Source organism: Uloborus diversus, chromosome 2 (genome assembly GCF_026930045.1).
Source record: "Uloborus diversus isolate 005 chromosome 2, Udiv.v.3.1, whole genome shotgun sequence".
Taxonomy (NCBI): Eukaryota; Metazoa; Arthropoda; class Arachnida; order Araneae; family Uloboridae; genus Uloborus; species Uloborus diversus.
In genome coordinates, this window is record NC_072732.1 from 191140762 (window position 1) to 191160673 (window position 19912).

The window sequence follows — 19912 nt, forward strand, 5'->3', positions numbered from 1 at the left end:
TTTATACTTTATGGGAAACTCGACAATATTCAGGCATATGTTTTATAATTTAATAAATAATGCAGATTAATAATGAACTTCTATATTCATCCGTCAGAAAACAAAGGGCAGTAACTGCAGACTTTTCATTTCTTTGCATTTTTGTCATTATTGTATACTTTAGCTTTATTGTTTAAGCTTCTTTAATGAATTTCCGCTGAAAATAGAGCACAAAAAAAACCATCAAATTTTAACATTTTCCTGTTATTAACATGAAATCCAAAACATGTATCTTCGAATATCTCGAAAGTTCATTTCTGCAGATAAACTGTCTTTTTATCTTCCAAAAGTATTATTCACCTGGTAATTCTTTTCTAAATGAAATGGGGGGGGGGAGCCATTCAGGCTTGTCATTTCAAAATTTTTGAATGGGGGGGGGAGCAAATGGCATATTCTCAAAGTTTTATGTATATTAAAAAACAATAAAAAACATGCCCACATATCTGCAAAAGCAGATTTCTCAAGTTGGGCGGAAGAGAGGCCAGGAGTGCAATCACTCTCTTCTTACGCAAACCAAATATTTTTCTAAATTTTTATTTTATGCCCATCTTATGCAGAAAAAGAAAAAAATTATTAAGATTTTTAAAAACCATAAAAAATTTAAAAAGGAAAAATTGTAGATACATAGTCAGAACATATTTAAATAACATATAGCAAAAATAGCAGTACAACTTTCTTTTCCTGAAGTCCTCTTCAGTGAGAACAGGTTGTTAACTTCATTACTCATACCTAAGTTGCATTAAATATTGGCTTCATTCCAAATTGAGCTGCGCCTACAGCACTAAATGATCATGTGGCTGGAATCAAAACAAAAAGCATTTGCAAAGAGAAAGGAAGCTCTTAGTAAATTACAATGAAAGCCATGCACAGCTAAATGGGTGTAAATATTTAATCCGCATTGTTGGTAGTATTAGCCCTCAGCCATGCATAATGCTCAGGGCAAGGGTTTCATAAATAATCTCTAAATATGTATTGTAATGAATTATTTTTTAAAACAATTTAAAATTTCAATTTAAAAATATTCATTAATGAGCCAATTCATAGTATTTTGTCCAAAATGTGGAGTATGCAACATGATTTTTTTTTGCACTGTTTGATTAGTGCAATGTTTTATTTTGTGTTTGTGTGTTGGTAGTATTAACTCAAAATACAATTTTGTGCTAATCAAACTGTAAATCAAATAGTTATGGTACAAAAATGCCATGTTGTGGACTCTACACTGAGAAAATACTGTGAAATGGGCCTAGTGCTAAAAATAATGATTGACCATTTTTAATTATCATAAACAGAAACAAAGGTTTCTAAATTACATTTAAAAAAAAATTGAAAGGAAAACCATAGGTAAGCATGTCTTCCGGTTAAAGAGAGCAGAGGATCTGACCAAGAACTGATCAAGGATTTTGATTGGAGGTAGCGAACCCAGAGGTCTGAGTGGTTTGGAAGACTCATTGTAAGGTAGTATAATGAAACATAAAAAAGTCGATTTATTACTCCCCCCCCCCCCCATAAGAAGAACGATACATTGTAGCGACGCATTTGACATTTCTTTTTGAAATGTATCATTGTTTAGAGCAACAAACATTGTCTTCTGGCCAGGCCCAGCAGCAAATTTAACCACAAACCCAGTCTTTTTTTAAAGTATTTTATAATTTACACAGAACGTGTTCATATATTTTAGGTTAAAAATCTTTGAATGGATTATCAAAATTGAGAATGAAGATAAAAAAAGATTAACATCTGTACTCTTTCAATTTAAACTTTTTAAAGGCCTGTCATTTAGGGTGTCGGGGGTGTCAAACCTCTTGGCTTTGAAAAATCAGTGTTTTAACCTTTAACATGAGTGGGGGTGGTTTTTGTGGGTTTCCGATAAAATTTGTAAGTCTGAACCTTGTCCACCATCCTCTCAAGAAAAATTTTAAATGATAGTCTGGAATAAACTTTCATTTTCTGTCAGATCTTTTGCAAACTTGTTTTAAACAGAAACAGGATAACTTCTTCAGTATTAGTCTTTTCCATTTTCAAATTAAAGGATTAAAAGGGCTACATTTCTGTTGAAAACTTTGAAAAGAATGCCAATTAAATACTTTTGAAAAACTATTGGTGCGGTTTTTAATATTCTACTTAAGTATTAGTCATGAGATAGAACACAAGTTTCAAAGAACTAATTACTTTTTTCAAATATTTATATTATCATGATCAAGTAAGTTTCATATATTTTATATATGAAACTTACCTATAATTTACCTATTTACTTATCCAACTCAATGGAGGTGGAGACTGCCAAAACTATCCTTTCTTAAACCTATGCTTGTATCCAACCATCTCTCTGAATATGAATGTGTGGCTGTTAAGTTTAATACAAGTGACGTTTTTAAAGTAAGGTCCGTTTTGAAATAAAAAAAGAACGAGAACAGATAAAGCAAAGACATTTATTGCAAAAAAAATCTACCACCCTTATGCTACATTTTGACACTGCTCCTGTGATTTTCCAAGCATTTGCCATAGCGTCGTACAGGTTTCTTTATAATTATTGGTAGAAAATTGCCGCCTGTGTAGTCAACTATGGGGTAACATGTTCTCTGAGCTCATTATTGCTGTTGTGCCACAGACCACATAGGAAAGACTTTAGATGCCGAAACAAATGAAAGTTGCTGCGAGCGAGGTGGGGGACCCAGAGGATGTTCAAAAACGTCCCAGCCAAAGCCCTGTAAGAGTTCTCATGGTCGTCTACACAAGTGGCAAATTTGTACGAATAGGTATTGTATTGTTGCATTGTATTAGGTAATGAATAAAATAATTTTGTATATTTGGTTCTCCAGTAAAATTAGGGGGAGGTGGGGCACATTGGTCTGCTTTTTTACTTACCTATCATTTTTTATTGCCTCAAAAAATTTAATGAACAGTTTGATTTTCTACAATAAGTTTCACTAAACACTTCTCAACACCACAGATTTTTTTTGGAAGTGTTGAATTGATAAACTTTTTTCACATTATTTTTTTAACAGAACCTCGTAAAGTGGACCACGGGTGGGTTACATTGATCCGCCTGGTGGGGCACGTTGAACCACATAATTCAAACAGTTATAATTTTAGTGATAAATACTATCTAACTTTATAACTAACTTGTTATCTTTTGTCTGTAGAATGAAAAAGTGAGTTAAAAGATCAATATAACATGTTAAATTGATTTTAATTGATAAAGCATCTTTATTTAAAAACAGCAAATTTTACGCATTCACCGTTATTACACAATTATTTTTAAAAAATCAAAAGAAAAATCAATTATTGAATATTCATGAGACACTTAATGCAGATTAAAGTTAACTAAAAATGCGTTAAATGATATCTGGGAATATAAAAGTGCTACTTCTTGAGCTTTAGAAGTATCACTTTTATTGGATTGGGTTTTAGAAAGATAAGTCATGTGTTACTTTTATGCAAAATTACATCAATATTTGCTAGGGAGAAGAAGCTCCTTTTTTCTTCATTGCATTGTATGAAACAACTCCAAAAAGAAAAGAATCCTGTTATACTAATACCATATATTTCAAAGAAAAAGTACAATAAAATCGACAGCATTAAGTTAACATATCTATATGTTCTAATATCAAAATTAGATAATCTTAAGTAAAAGTATATATTTTTATATTCCTTTAATCAATTATTTGTTTTATTTTATTTCTATATAGAATGTTTGTTTAGCAAAAAAAAATGTTTAATGCTGTAACTTTATTATAACATGTATTGAATATTTTACTCTTATAAAATATTTGTCTGCAATAATTTAGAAGTGAAATATAAATAGTAAAAAAGTGCAGATATGAAATAAATCTTTTTAGTAAAATTAATTTAGCATCATTTTAGTTAAATAATTATAAAATATATCTTTGCTGTTTTTACCCTAAGTTTTTATTATAATTATTTTGAAACATGTGTAATATGAAATGAATGTATAATAGAAACAATTAGAATATTGTTATAATTATTGCGATTTAAGAGAAAAAATAAGTTTTTAAATTATGTGGGGCAGGTTGGTCCCGTCCAACACGTCCATCCCACAAAGAGTGGATCAACCTACCCGACGTTCTTGATCTGAAAAAAGTGGTGTCATACTTTTTTCTTTTTGACAAAAATGAAAAAATTGCCATTTATTATGAGCTAAAGGAACTTACTTTAAGAAAAAAGTTCAATTTTTTTCCTGTAACCTTGATTGAAACCATTAAAAAAAAAAGTTGCAGTTTTCTGAAACTTACTCAGCACTACTGAAACACTACATTCTGGAATAAAAATTTTTCAATATAACTGTACCATATAATTTCACTATAGAATTTGTAGGATCATAAGTGCTGTTTGTTGTTCATTAAATAAAATAAAAAATATTAACATAGTATTAAAATAATTGAGACCTCTCAGTCCAACGTACCCCATCTTCCCCAATTTACATTTTCAAGATCAAGTAAGTTTCATTTATTTTATTGTTACCATATATATTATCAGCAACTCATTCAGAAATATATATTCCTACTAATTAAATAAACTACAAGCACTTGATTTCTTCTAAAAACTACTAAACTAGCAGAAATGAAAGAGAGAAAAAATGTTTTCTTCCAAATAAGTTATCCAAAGATATCCTTTAAATCCAAACACTTAGCTTTCCAAAACTCAAGAAAAGGAAAAAGAATTAAGAAAGACCACCTTAAAAGATTAAAACTAACTTTTAACATTTTAAACTAGTTAATGTCATTTATTTTTGTCACAGTATATATGTTTTATGAGTAATCACTTAAAAACACATTATCTTAAATTGCAAGCTAATATTGAAAAATAAATGAGACTGAATGTGTAGGTACCTATCACTGTTTTGTTTACTTTAGGAGCATTAACAATTTCATGCCCAAAAAAACTCATGATTATTGATTTCCTTATTTCTATAAATAGGAGCAGAAACAAAGGAAAAAGCACTGTAAACAAATTTAAAATTTAACCCTGTGAAATAGGCAGTAAGAAAAATGTTTAAATGTGAAGCAAATTCTTATTAGCAAATGATATTAATCATAGAACGTTTCACTTGCAACATCAATGGAAATTTTCGTCCCAGAAAATTTTCGGTCTACTTATGACATAGAAAATATCAGTTAAGAAATTCTGTCTCAACTATTAGGTCACTAAATTGTAATTATTTCCTGGGCAGTTTAGGACACAAAACTGAGATTCATTCAGTTTTAATTTTTGGCTTGTAAGAAACAGTAGTTAGCAAATTAGTCTGCATTCTATCCGGATATTTCGTAGATCTATTTTCAAATTAAAAGATTAAATGGGCTACATTTCTGTTGTAAACTTTGAAAAGAAAGAGAAATAAATGCTTTTGAAAAACTATTCTTGTGGTTATAAGTATTCAACTTAAATCTGAATAATTACAACATTCAGAGAGTGAAGCACATTGACTAGCAAGAGCTGATAGGATCAGTAAACAAACGTTGACCACGCTTGTTCGAGTGAGAATATTTAAAGAATATATGAAATTCAGACTTACCAATAGCTGTTAAAGGTGACATAATTCAACAGAAAAGTCGAAAAAATATTCATTTTCTCACGTAAACACACTCCAAATTACGCATGAAAAGGTTACGACCCATTCCCAAAAACACCGCATCATCGCTTCGCCTCTGTAAAATCAATAACAAAGCTGACAGGGAGAGAGCAAAGGCGGGAAGGGTTGCCATGGCAGACGAAACTGAAACTGGGAGCCAACGTGGCGCCTCTTTCTTTCAGGACATCGATTAAAAAAAATAACCAATTTTTCTGCGTGTTCCGCTTTTGCTTTCCCTTTTTGCTTTTTAAAAATGTAAATTTTTTTTCTTAGTTTTATTAATCATATCCAATTTAGAAACAATTCTGAATTTTTAGGAAACAGACATGTGTTCTAAAATTTTGTTTCATTTTTAATTATTTTTTTTCAAAGACATTTGTACAAAAAATATACATATAGGTATTTAAATTTCTTTCAAATAAAGCGAAAATAGTTTCAAAGACTTGGATCTTTTTGTTTCGTAACTACAAAGAGGAATAATTTTCCCAATAATATAATAATTTCGTGTATTTTGCGGTACATTTTTAACAGTCGGGGAGGAGGAAGGCACAAGGGAAAGTCCATTGCCAAAACTGCACCATCGTCCTTGGGGGGTGGGGGGGGGCACAATATTCTGTTTATCTGAGGTTTCATATAACTCATCAAAAACCCACAACAGTATTTGAGTTGACCCCCTGGCTTTTGAAAAAAATACATAGTAACTATAAAAAGAATGTATATTTCAAACTTTTCACTATTAAAAAAATAATAATAATTATAAAATTAATTTCAAACAGAAGAAAAATTACAAAACACTAAAAATAAAAAATAAAAATGATTTTTAAAAAATTGACTCCGCCTTCGTCACGTGGTTTCTGATTATTCTATTTCGCTATTTCAGGGGTGCCCACCTTGGGGTGGGTCAGGGCGCAGACTACACAATCGACATTTTTATAGGGGTGTTTTGAGGGGTATTTGTCTCTTCTTTGGGGGGGGGGGGACGCTCTTGCTTGTGGGGGGTCCAAAGGCGCCCATATGGGGGGCATTGGAGCTAAAGCCCCCCTTCTTTCAGGAGCGGATCTAGAGAGGGGCCATGGGGGCCATGGCCCCTCCCAAAGCCTTGTGATTGTAGGAATTTTTTTAAGGAAAAAATAGAAAAAAAAATTATGAGAAGATAACAAAATTTAACACATGTATTTTACAGAAAAAGAAGTATAGGCCTTAATTGGGAGATAAATTATATCCCTATCCTCAAAACAAAACTTTTTTTTCCAAAAATTTTCTCCATCTTTTTCGTCATTACTTGATTCCAACTAAAGACACTTGGACGTTCTCTAAATGCTGCGGTTCTCAGAGTATACCTATTGTTCACAAGACCAAAGAGAGTCTAAATTTTCGTTTTTATGGCTTTAATTTCGAACCTAGGAGGAGAACCCCCTTTTCCCATGCCCTTTCACAAATGCCTTGATATGTAGCAAAAAATTGCCAAAGTCTTTTATTTGGAAAAAATGTCAACGGAAACTAGCTTATCCAGCCCTTATCACTTAACTTGCTTAAAAGTAACTTAAATGAATTTTTTTAGGACTTCAATTACAAACGAGTTTTTACAGGACTCCCCTATCGTGATGATAGCTTTAAAAGGAGGTTTTTTGGAGGAGCTTACGAATCTTCCACCCCTTTCTAAAATATGTATAAATATAGTTAAAAATCGAATTTTTAGAGCCTCAAAGGCAAAATATTTCCAGGGAGGAAGGATTCTAAGCACCTTCACACTTCCTTTAATGTAAGCAAACATTACCTAAAGGTGCATTTTTAGGCTGGACAGCTGAAGAGCTAGAAGAGCACCCCTCCTCTTCTAATTTCTCAATGTATAATGACAAAATATTTTGGTTTCTAAGCTTTATTTTCAAAAAGTATTTTGGGGCCAACGCCCGAACTCCGATCTTTCTCCGTACATAATCAAAAATAGACAAAATGCGTTTTTAGTTTCCTAATTTTCAAAAATTACACGGAAATTTAAATTTTTAAACATTTTCGAGGGAGATTCCTAAATCCACCCTCTCATCTAATGTCTCGATACCCCGAAAATTGAGTTTTTAAGACTTCATTTTAATAAAATTTCTGGGGAGTTATCAGGGCTCAATTTCCCAATAGGCAGAGTAGGCAACTGCCTAGGGTGGCAAACATTTCAGGGGGCGGCAAATTTGCTATTATAATACACATTTTTTTAATTAATTTGCTATTCTTGAAAGTAAAATATTAGCATTCTTTCACTTTCCACAGAGACAATTTTTTCTTGTAATTTAATAATGATTACTTTTCCACATCTTATGAAAGTGAAATGTTTTTCAATCATGGCATTTGCCGAATCGTCAGCAAAATTCGCCAAATAAAAAATTTTGTGGGAAATCACTGTGATCATTTCAACAGGGCGCCTGAGAATGTGAAACGCCATCATTTCTTCATAAGTTTGACAGTTTGAATCTGGGGAACACTTTTTTACGTTTTTTTGAGTCAAGGATATTTTGCTTCTTTTAGGGGGGGGGGAGGCGGCGACAGATTTCAAATTTGCCTAGGGGCGGCATGGAGCTAAATTCGGCACTGGGGAGTTTGTTCAAAAATTTCGGAGAGCCCCCTCCCAAAACAATCGGCTGGATCCGCCACTGCCTTCTTTGGAATTAGAATTTCCTTGCTTTTAGTACTTTTTTCTTTGTAAAAATGTAAAATCATTTCTTCTCCAGCAATTAATGAACAAGTTACTAAAATTGTCAAATTTGAATAACTCTAATCTGTACTGAAATCGGTTTCTATGGGGGAAATATCCTGCTAAACCATGGGGAAAATATCTGAGCCCCCCTTACAGTTTTCCATATAGGCGCCTTTGAGGGGGTGGTCTCCGTGATAAATAGGGGATGCGCCCTTGCTCTTAGGGGGCACTCCTGAGTATTTGAATTAAAAGGTGACAAGGGAAAGTATTTCAACTTTATGAGATTGCTACATTTTTCTTCTTTTTCTTATTGCATCGCTAAAAAGAAACCGACGGCCACATTTTTGAAAAGTTATATTGTCCGTTTTCCACGAGAAGGCACTTGACTCCGCCTTCGTCACGTGGTATCCGATGATTCTATTTCGCTGTTTTCGGCAGAAGGTATATTCAGATCATAGCATTTTGTCGTAAATGCAGCAGTTTTTAAAATGCAAGAATAACGAAAGTGGCAACAGACAATTGAAGCAAGTGATGTAAATGACACAAAGACTTTTTTGCACATTAAAATGCACACCCAAGTTAAGGTTGTCTGGTTGTCTCATTTAGAAGAGCGTGGATATGTTTACCGTTCACCCCTGCGTAAAATGGAGCTCTGCGTTTGAGAAGGCGGGGCGAAGTGCTTTCTCGTGAAAAAAAGCTGTGCATTAAAAGATTATTTTTATCTTGGTCATTTCCATCCTATTCCAACTGAAGCAGTGAGAAACAAAGAGATGTAAGCAGACATTTTCAAATTTTCGAGTCAAACGCATTTAAAGTTAAGGTCCTAGGTAGGCTTTCAGTGATTTCCCCCCCTCAAATCAATCTGTACAGCAGCACCTACCAGGACTACTAGTACTATCTCTTGCCCCAAGATTTAGGAGAGGTTCACCTACCATTCGTACTTGTTATCTCCAAATTTTTAATTTTGCCACTTACATCCTTTCGCAGAACAAGATTCCCAATGCAGTTCCCCAATTGCAGAAACAAGAAACCCAATGAATAAGGTTCTATCGCAATGATTGCGAACAGGGACCGATTTACACACTGGTGCCCCGGGGCACTGACAAAATATGGTGCCCCCCCCCAAAAAAAATGAAGATAATTTATGTATATTATTTTGATAGAAAGAAAACTCTAAAATGAATTCCTGATTTTCATGTAAGAATTTTTTTTACAGTCTTAGATGGAGAAACTATGATTGTTAAGGTAAATCATAATGTGCTTTCTGCGTTCGTTTTCTCCTTTGTTTTCTTGTAATAAATTCTTCTATAATGTCCTTATAACCAAGTTTTGCGGTCAATCTTCCTTCTTTTGATAATAGAGTTAATGAAGATAATTTATTATCATAAATGAGAGTACGCAAAGGACACTAGTTCTTTTCAGTAGCGAAAATGATCGTTCTCCACTACAATTGGAGATTGGCAAAGTCAAAAACAATTTCAGGGCTGTATCTACATTGGCAAAAGTATCCATTTACAAAGTTTATGGATTTTTTTTAAACTTTTCGGTCATTAAACTTTTTTTTCCAATGATTGAACTAATATGAATAAATTCATCAGGAAAAGATTCCTCCAAGTTACAGGAGTAAGATTTTTAAAGATCTTTTGCACTTCCTCGAATATTTTGCTTGTCGCAGTCAAACAAGCGTGAAAATTTCTTTAATATGCCATCATAGATTGACATCCTGAATTTTAGTTTTGTAATCACATTATCACAGATTGAATAAAAACAGGAAACCTTGAAACTTTGCTTACAGTCTAATATGACTTCCTCATATTGTCCATCATAAAACTGTTTTGGAGTTTTTTTTCTGTCTTTTTGCACTCTCTTTTTGCTCAAAAAAAAAAAATGATGACAGAAATTTGGCGCCCCCCTTTCCTTTGGTGGCCCAGGCCCCGAATGCCCCCGCTATAAATCAGTCCCTGATTGCGAAAAACATAATTTGAATTCAAGCAAATGAATGCTGGATGTGTTTTTTTTTTCCTTTTTAGTTCATTTTGCGACAAAAGCGTGTTCTTTTAGATTTTAAACTGTCATTTTATTTTACTTTTTTTAGTCAAACTCGTTTTATGACAAAATATTTATTTTGACATAACTCAAGATTTTTTAAATCATAAAATTTCATAAAGCGGGGTGCGGCAACATTCGAAAAAACCGGGAGTTCTCGAACTCGTATGCAGTTGCAAACCCAGGACTATAGAGGGTAGAGTCGAAGTCGGACTGATTTTAGTGCGAAGGAGTCGGAGTCGTTAGAAAACAGGCCGACTCCGAGTCTAGATTTAGTCTACTAAGCCATAGTAGGCGTTATTTAATATGGAGATAACCTGGAACTCGTTATCATCTGTCAAACATCCGCGAAAGAGATGGTTACGAAAGAGGCTGTGTCTGAATTTGGAGTGGTGTCTCTTTAAGTGGACGCACAGACCTCCATTTCTTTCCAAAGGGAACCCTGAATGCTCAGGTTTATAGCGATGACATCCTTGATGCTTATGTGCGCTCATATGCCGGGGCAATAGGTGATGCTTTCCTGTTAAAAATGATATCGCAAGACAACACAGAGCTCGCATCGTAGATGATTATCTTCAACAGGCTACAATTCTCCGCAATGAGTAACCACCTCGATCCCCGGACTTGAATCCTATCGAGCACGTTTGGGATGCTTTAGGGAGGCGTCTAGCTGCTCTCAACCCGCCCCCTCAGACCCTTGCCGCGCTTGATACTGCTTTGCAAGAACAATGGATCCCGCTTCCCGTGGAACTGATAGATTGCATAATTGCTTCTAGAGGGGAACATATTCCATATTTAAGGTACTTTTCCTAAAGCAAACTGACACTGTCGATTTGCTCATTTTAGGGATGTGTTAATTTCTATACTGCCATAATTGTCTGATAATTTCTTTTTATGTTATTTTATATCTTGCTATGTGTTGCATATTGTGGGTAAGTTTCATAAAATTCTACATGTAACTTTTTGAGTAATCGTTACTTTTGTGATTTTTCCTTAATTTATGATAACCAGTGGTAGTAAAAGGAATCATGGGCGCCCGTATGCAAAATTTTAAGGGGGGGGGGGCTCAAATATTATCCCCATGGAAACCGATTTCAGTGCAGATTGGAGAATTAAAATTCGACATTTTTGATAAAGTATTCATTAAAGGCTGGAAAAGAAATGTTTTTACATTTTGCAAAGTAAAAAGTACAAAAAGCAAGGAAGTTCTAATTTCTAGAGGGTGTGCCTTAAGCCCCCCACTTGCTCCCCCTCCCCCCACACACACATGGGCGCACATGAAAGGAATGGAGCAAGTCGGGGTCCGTAGCTCTGGAGGAAACTTCTGAGGGTGTTCGGCAAATTCAAATGGGTGTTAGCGCGAAAGCGCAAATCCAAAAGATCCGATAAAATATATCTTTTTTTAATCAAAAGACGATGGTTGTTACTAAAAAGTAAGAAATAAAATAAGAATATGACTTCTTGGTTACAACACTCAATAATTGCAGAGACTCTTAAAATCTTCATATTAATTAATGGGGTTGTTTCCTTCAGTCAAAAGTACTACTTTTAGTCACTGAAATTGACAGAATAAGCAAAAAAAAAAAAAAAAAACATGGAGAAAGAAAAAAAAAAAATTTCATTTTCCCAACGCTTAATTTTTAATTAATTTTTTTAAGTGTCCGACTTTGAAAACAAGGCGTGGTCTTATGACGTCACAAATGATGTACTTTTGCGCATCTCCACTGGCAGTTCCACGTTATGATAATCAAGAAGCGAATTAAATATTGCGCTCTACGCTTGCTATCAACCATATCGTTGCCACTACATATGAGTAAAGATGCGAATTAAATAGTATGATGATCCGTGAATGACATCAGTGAATGGCATTTCATCATTTGTGATATCATCGGCAGAAGTAGTAATAAATGAAAGTGCAACGATTAAAATATTTTTTTAAAAATATTAAATTTAGCCAAATTATTTAAAAAAATGGTCGAGTCCTATGTTTTTAAGCATGCTCTTTCAGAAAAAAATACTTTTAAAATTTGGGAAACGACCCCATTCTAAATCAGCAAGTAAAATTAAAATAAAAAATTGAACGAAGAAGGACATATAGTAGGTACAGTAAAAGTTATTCGTACAAAGCTGTATAGCGCCGCATTTTGTATAAAATTAGGTTTTTATTGAAATGTTATTGATGAAATATCTATAATTTAAGATTTATTGAGAAAATTTTTCAAAATTAAAATAATTTATATATTTTTTAACTCTGAAATTAACTTGGGGTGTCACCCACCAGATGGGTGTCAGTTGGGGTGGACTGCGCCCTCTCAAAAAACCTTTTTTGACTTAGCAAAGAAGCTTTTGTTCTTTCAAGTTACAGCTTTCAAAAATTGAAAGCACACGATTTGATCAACACCTATTTGTTAACATTAAAGGGGAGCAAATTTGTCCAAATCATTTTTTTAAATGGTATTTTTAATCTCTGTTTTAAATCTCAGTTTTATTATCGCAACTATTGGAAAATTTGATTTTCAAATTGAATTTCTAACGTTGTATACATCTTAGGTTTACAATAAAATACAGTGCGAAAATTTCATGAAAAGTAGTTAATATTTCAATATCTGTTTAGGGTTTTTTCCCCCTTTCTCATAAGGAGGTGGGAAAACTGAAATTAAATAAATAAATAAACAAAACCAGAGTCGGGGTCAGACGTTTCAAAATCCAGGAAACGGAGTCGGTCATTTTCCTTCGGACACAACAGGCCAGTGCAGACCTAATGCGATCCCTCGATATGGCATCCAGACTTTCATGGGCGATCGTTCAGCAGGCCTGGATTTACGTACAAGTTAAGCAAGTTATAGGGCCCCCGCTTTGTTAGGTGCCCACAACTCCCAGAAATTAGCATGATTCGTTCCAAAAAAAAAAAGAAAAGTACTCGAAAAAATAAATTTCATTTTATATACACCCCCGGACCCCCTATAATTGGAGATATTCTAACTTCTACTGAAAGGGAGTCCTGGGTCTCTTGATACTATTCTCCCTCTTAAGGTCAACCCAAAACAACATTAGGGAAAACACATTAAAACACAATCAAAAAAATAAAAGTATTGCTGTATATATCAGAGGAAAGAAAGAAACGTAGTAAAGGGGGAAAAAATTAACAAAAGCCTCTTTTTTTTTACACTACCGAGAGAAACTACCAAAGGGGCCCCATACCTGAAATAGCTTAGGGCCCGTTAAATCTAAATCCGGCCCCGCCGTTAAGATACCGTCCATGGTACAGAGAATTTTGACGCTCAGTTTTCCCTCACCCTTATGTGCTCTGCACCGAAAATAAACTTCAGGCAGGTGGCGTCTCGTGCCTTGAAAAAGTAAGGGGCCAGATCATGGGTGCATTCGCACCCCCCCCCCCCCTCGGTTTTTGAAAAAAAAATTGAATACTTCTTTATCATTTAAATTTTTTTAAAATTTTTATTTGTGTGAAAAAAGACATTTAATTCATTTTAAACACAGGACAAGCTACAAAATACTTAAATTACTAAGTAAATCATGAAAGATATTAATATCATGTTATGTCCATTTTTACCGGCAGGGTGGTGCACTTTCACTCTCTGACTTTCAAAAATAATATTTAAATAAGCAGATAGGGAAAAGCTATAAAATACATCACGAAAATTATTAATCTCACGTTTATGTCCGGTACGCTTTCCGGCGCTGCAGCACGCCTCCATTGCAGCACCGGTAAGGGGCTGCAAGGGAGGCACTTTCACCCCCTGGCTTTTCAAAACAAATCAATAAATTTTAAAAAGTAATATATTAATCTAATATTTTTGATAATAATATTATTTTTTAAAACTAATTATTTTGAATGGGTTTTTTTTTTTTTTTTTCAAGCAAGGCCAAATAACAAAATTCCAAATTAATGTGATCAAAGAAATATGTAAAAATTACAGGTTAATTAACTTTAACAAAGATGAAAATACATTTTAGTATTCGCTTTAAAATAAATCAAGTAAAACTAGAGAAACTAAATGAAATAAATAAATAAACAAGTATATAAAAAAAACTAGTTTAAAAAATATATATATATATATTTGCGATTTACATGCTGGTGTACCATCCTGCATATGAATTTGCCGGAGCCCATGGGTCGGATTCATAATTTTTACGCAAAGAAAAAAATCATCGAAATCATTTTATTTTCTTCAAAATATTGATAACTTGGCACATTTTCTTTAAAACTACATGAGCAGTAATTTAAAACATAATTTCTGTGTAGCAATGGGAAGACACCTTTTGAATAAAGAAAAATAATCTTGTAACGATATATTCAAACACGTACATACAACACAACACACAACAGTGGCGCAACAAGAAAATATTTTTTAAGGGAGCGGCCATATTGGGGAAAAAATCTCATCAATTTGATTTGCTCATAAAATCTCTCAGTTTTGAAACTTGTAGTTTTTGCGTGTGCCATCTAGACTGGCAACTTGCGGTGCGCTGCTTCACTTTTGCAACTGTACCATAATTTGGTGTGAATTCCAACTTCTACAGTACACACATGCCATAAGGAGCCATTTATAGTGTAGACAACCATTCACAGCACAGCAACACATTTACTCAAAGAAAGGACAAGGACAGGAGAGAGGAAGTACGTCCATGCCCGAACCGGGATTCGAACCCGGGACCTTCCTGTCGCAGTCAGACAAACTTCTCTGACCACTAGACAAGGCAAGCGACCACTTGCAGTTTTTATAAAGCAATTTTAGACGGTGTTTGGTGATGTTGGGGGAACGAACGGTACAAGAGACTCCGCGGAAATGTGTGGAAATTGAAGCCTTAAAACGCGGCTATAGGCCATATTTATTGACGTTCGGGTAAGGGATGGAGCTCCGAGACTCTCAAATATCTTTTTCTTTTCTTTTTTTTTTCAGTTATTGAAAAATAAATAGAAATGAATTCGTCCTCCCCCCTCCAATTTTTCCAAATTGCAGTTCTAAAAACGCAATTGTAGACGAAGTTTGAAGATTTTTATGGGGGGGGGGGGCGTTCTGGAGCTCTCCCCTGGAATTTTTTTCAAAATTGAAGTCCTAAAGCGGTCAGAAGAAAAAAAAATCTTCGTATAATCCGCGGATAATACGATGCAAAAAAATGAAGTTTTGATTTAACATACAAGTTTAGCAAATAAAATAAAAACTCAAAGTAATAACTTTTAAAGTACGTATATTCAACACTAATGCAAAAAATGTCAAAAATAATTATTTCCTCTCTAAATTGTGATTAGAGTACGCTAATTACTTGAAGATAAAGAGAAAAGAAAGCAGCAAATGGTCTAATCTTGTGCAAATTAAGGCTTTTTTACTGTATGTTGTTAAATTTTACATAGCTTGAATCGCGTAAGAACATTCAAGCTTTGTAAAATAAACAACATACAGGTCGGGTAACGGTCTCGGTGAATCGTGCTTCAATCGAGGTTCAATGCGATGGTGTTGAGGGGAAAAAATAAACACACACACCCAGATAATCCGCAGCAGCGTATAGTCCGCACCTCATTAATTTTTAAACGTACACACAAACAAAAAAAAAAGGAAAATAAAGAAAAAGATATAAATTATTGCCCGAAAATGTGTCGCCCCACTTTGCAAAGGTAAAAAAACGGGAATTTCTTCCCTGGATCTGCATAAAGGGACCCATTGGAAGCTAAATTTGCAAAATATTGCTAATTAGCTGGAACTTATATAATTAGACAATTTTGTGAATCCGATGTTGAATTACAGAGTGAGATGTACATAAGTAAAAAGTAATCTGTCTCATCTTATTGATGTTTTACCGCAAATATACGAATATGATGATGATAGAAAAAAGAATGTACTTCTGTGTTACGTGTTATATACAATTAATAGAAAGTCCCCCGTCAAGGTATGACGGATGAAAATTGCATTTACATTTGATCTAAGCCATTGCCTGTTTGGTGATATTTTGATAGCTGATATTGTAACCCTAACTCCAGTGGATGAACCCTAAACTCTAGTAGGTAGCGTTCATTGTTCACCACTTTTTCGTTTCTTCATTCCCCTGAAACGACACAGTCTTACCAATAAAACAGTTAAGTGACCGGATCGAGTTCAGCCTTTTTATAATAAAGCCTTTCCCTGCATGTTAAACATTACCAAAACATATTATCAAATTATCATGCCGTGGCGCGAGTTTCATTGTTGAAACTAGCGGGTTACTCGATCATTGGCTATTATTTATATGATACTTACCTGGACATTGTGCTTATCTACATTAAAAGTTTCAAGCGTTATTTTTATTTATTTATTTATTTTATTATTTTTTTTAATGGTGCTGTGGCTGCGTCTAATAAGTCTATGAACGAAAGTTGTCGACATTGAAAAAGCAGCTTTAATAGTTGTTTAATTCAATTGGCATGTTATTTTACTGGATTTTTTTTTTTAAACAGACTATTTCCTTTTTAAATATATATAGCTCAGTTTAATTATTTTACTCTTCAATACAACTTTTAGTCTTTTTAATGGTTTGTTTTGTTATAAGTTCATTAAAAAAAGTAATGCATGGTATCGCCAATAAAGTAATACGATATGACATGGTATTATCATCTAAGGTAGCATTTCTTAAATTGTGTTTGGCGGAACCCCACGGTTTCATGGGGCTCAACCAAGGGTTCCACGCACTTTTTTTTTTTTTTTTTTTTCAAAATAGTCACTTAAAAATCGATAAATTGATTTACGAGTGCAGCATTCATCAGGTATTTCCATCAATACAAGAGAAAACGTCAAAATGAACTGTGGATTTAAAAGTTATTTATTGTCAATATATGACCTGCGGCTATGTTAGTACAAGAATACGAAATTTTTATTGAAATGACATTTATCTATTTTAGAGAAAAAAAATGTGTTATCTTTGCATGAATAATATTTGGAATAATTTTCGTTTTTATTGCAAGTAAGCCATTTGTAAATGTAAAATCCAACTATGGTATTTAAGATAAAACAGGGGTTCCATGAAAAAAAGGGGGAATAAAAGGGGTTCCATTTATCGAAGAAATTAAGAAACGCTGACTATAAGGAAGCCTTTATCTGAAATAAAACCATTATTCGACAAATTGATAAACATTTGATTGGCAACATTAATTCAAAAAGAAATATCCATGTCCTTTTTCTCGTATATAGAGTAAAAGGAAATGAACAATTCTCATATGATTTAGTTAAAAATTATTGATATGGATGTTTTGTGGACTCAAGGAAAATGCCACGGAAATTTCCATTTTGCGTCAGAAGAAGAAATATGTTTTGTATGTGGATCTTTTCTTAAAATTTGTAGAACAAGCAGATACCAGGAAACTTGCATTGCTGGCCCAAAAAATGGCATAAACTGTATAGCTGCAGACTGTACACTGAGGCTTATTGCTGTATCCGAGGCAACTGCAATTCCAAAGATTTACATCATTCAACTTCCTGAATTCAACGTTGTATCAGCGTTCGAAAGCGACTCTTCTTCAAGTCACACATTGCTATGCTTCGCTGGAGTTCATTATCTTTTAACTTTGGAGGGATCTCCAAGATTTACTTTATCGATTTGGGATTGGAGGAGGAAGTTAAAACATACGAGTCTGGACCATAGCATATCAGTCAATGCAAGAAGCTACCTATCAGTTCATCCAGCGTACAAGAATTGCATATGTCTACAGCAACACGACAGAATCCATTTGTACGAAGTCCTGGAAGCTGCTGAAGAAGTTTCCTTGCATCGTCGATCCGTGTATCTTCCAGTACTTGGCGACAAATCCGGAACTAGTGCATTAACTGATGAAGATGTCAAAAAATTACCTTGGTTAGAAAAACTGCAGTCGGAATCTTGGGGTGTTCATTCAGAACTGCTAAATATGATGCCTCTAAGGATGTTCTGTTCACAAATGTCAGATTCGGAAGTGGTAGAGTTTTATGACGTTCTGCAGAAACAAAAAAGACTTATTGCATCTTGTTACTGTTGGTTGCCAGGTAGAGACGTTTTAGTTGCCTGCACTAATGGAGCAGTTATATTGATACGAAATGAGAATTTACATATGAGAATCACATATTTTTCTGAAAATCCCGAACATGGAAGCAATTCTGAGCATTTTGTTAAATGCATGGCTTTTACCAAAAGTGGTTTATACTTGGCGAAAGGCAATGGTGATATTTTTTTTACAGAAAATGTTTATGACTGGTGCTTGATAAAGCAATTCTCAATTACAGCATCTCCGATTCAAATGCAATTTTCACCACTTTACGATCAGTTGTTCATACTGGATGAAAACGGGTCCATATTTTTTCAAGACCCAAAAGCAATAATACAAGACTCAAGATGTTACGTAGTGTCAAGCATTGATGATTCGAAAGTCATAGGAGTTTACATGCCGCCCGATAGCAATTGTTGCATTACGGCCAGAACCAGTGGTGTGATTGAATCTTGGAACTTGAAAACGGGGGCTCCTTTGGATGGTATAATTATTGATCATACCTTAAATTCTATGAAAGGAAGTCCGGCATGCTTTCTTGCTTTAGCAATCACTAATGATGGATACATGTTTATGGTAGATGTTTGCGACGAAACAAAATTGAAAATCGTACATGTTTTGCGCCCATGTGAAGAAGCTCTTAGCACGCTACATATTGACAACTATGGTAATTTTGCGGTTGCCTTGAGCAGTTGTGACGACATTTTTCTGATTGATATATTACCATCAAATGGCTTTACCATTATGGGATATGTTAGAGCATTTTGCGAAATAATTGATGTTGCTATTCTTAACACAAATGAAGGGAAAGCAGCTTTCATAATTCTTCTAGCGAAAGATTCGTCTGATGAAGATGATAAGAACTTTATTGTATTACGGGAATCGTCAAGTGATTTTTATGCGAAGAACAAAAGTTTTTGGATAGACGGTTCAGGACGTGTGGAAAAAGAGCTGCTGAAACTGAAGACCGTTCAAACTTCAGAAACATATTCCAACATTACAGCTCACTGCGAGTCGGGTATAATAGCTTTCGAACCCAACAAAAAAGAAATTCATACAATACCATTTGAAGCTGGCGGTAATATAAATCCTGAGAATTTCAACACTAGTTTTTCCATAAGGTACAACAGCCATGAATGTCGTCTGCAATTATCGCAATCTCACAACTTATTATCATTCGTTGATGAGAAAGGAATAATTTGCATTTGGGAAACAAACGATTACAACAAGTTTTATGGTGTGGAATCGCTTCATGCTTCAGATATTGATACATTGCCTCACCTTTCGTTCACTAAACAAGAAGATTCAGTGGTAATTGGATATGGTGGCACCATCATTTGTTTCAGTTTGAAACGAAAGTCAGAGGCGAAACCGAAACATTGGACAGTCTACTGCCAAGAGAAAATATCAGAACAAAATGCAATACTTTCTGCAATGAAGGAACCAAATCTTGAGCTAACTCCTTGGATAACAGAGAAAAATAACGAGCTGAATAAAGGGGTCATTGCCACCCTCAGAGCACAGAAACGAGCACTTGAAACTG